The sequence below is a fragment of the Nannospalax galili genome, unplaced genomic scaffold, assembly GCF_000622305.1.
Source record: "Nannospalax galili isolate Female #2095 unplaced genomic scaffold, S.galili_v1.0 scaffold136, whole genome shotgun sequence".
Classification (NCBI taxonomy): domain Eukaryota; kingdom Metazoa; phylum Chordata; class Mammalia; order Rodentia; family Spalacidae; genus Nannospalax; species Nannospalax galili.
In genome coordinates, this window is record NW_008340872.1 from 7,868,135 (window position 1) to 7,869,495 (window position 1,361).

The window sequence follows — 1,361 nt, forward strand, 5'->3', positions numbered from 1 at the left end:
CCAGCTTGAATGATAAAAAAGCTCTGGCAACGGACACTGGAGATGGTCATGAAGCACTCAGAGGTATACAACTCCACTCACATGAAATGGCTAAAATGAATTTTACATCATGCATGTTTTAGCAAAATAAAAACACAAGTGAATAAATCCATTACATATTCAGAGTTCTATGTCCTGAACCCTTTGATATCTTCCCACAATGCCACCATCAAACAGAGTTTTAGCCACAGACCTCTAACAGGAACGAAAGATCTTAAAGAACTTTGCTAATAATGTCTAGGTGTCAAACCACAGCCAGAGAGTTTGTGCCAATTTTCCAAACAACTCATTTTCCTTTCTTCACACATGGCATTAAGTTGTAACAGTCCTATAGATCTTTGCCTGTGAAACCTTAGTCTTCAATTTCATTGGTTGTCAGTAGAGTTAGATCTTTTCAGAGGCTTGCTGGCCACACAGCCAGTGTGTTCTCCACAGTTTCTGCTTTCCTGCCTCCCATTCACCATTGCCTCAAGTTCCTGTGCAGCACAAGCTCACCATGGCCACCTCATCCCGAGAATAGAGAGATGTTCTGTCCTTTCTCTGGGCATCCTGCCTTCCTGATCCCATTTCCTCATTTTATTCCTGACCTCTGATTGTCCCCATCTGCAACTTCTTTTCCTTTGTGAATTCTTTCCTTTTGGAGTCTGCTCTGGACACTGTGGGCTTACTGGACATAAGTTTCTTGAACAAGCTCTTCTATACACATGCTTTAAAGGTATATACATGTATACATATATACATGGTATAGCAGAAGTGAAAGCTTTGGCCCAAATCTTCCTCCTCAACATGAAACAAAATATCATGACCAAGGCAACCAAGAATTTATTTGGCTTATGGTTCCGGAGGGATAGGAGTCCATCATGGCAGGAAGGCATGGCAGGAGGCAGCCAGAGTAGAAAGCTGAGTGCTCACATTTTCAAACACTCAGAGGAAGTGTGTGTGTGGGAGGGAGAGAGAGAGAGAGAGGGAGAGAGGGAGAGAGGTACTTAAAATTAATTTATATATTTTAGTACCAGGAACCATGCTATAGATTAAAGAGAGAATACTTTGGCTGAAAAAATATTTTGGTGTTAATTTAACATTTTTAGTTTGTATGAGATTTTACTTAAAAATTAATATGATACCAAGTAAATTAATTTTAAGAAGAATAAATTTATGTTGACTGTATATACATATTTAGTTACATAGTCTTTGTTGAGAATGTGGTTGACTTATCATTTTTAAACTAAAATACCTTTGAAGCAGACAAACAAAATGAATACATCTTAAAACACCATGAAAGTAAACTAAAAAAAAAAATGGAATTTAACAAATAGGATTTT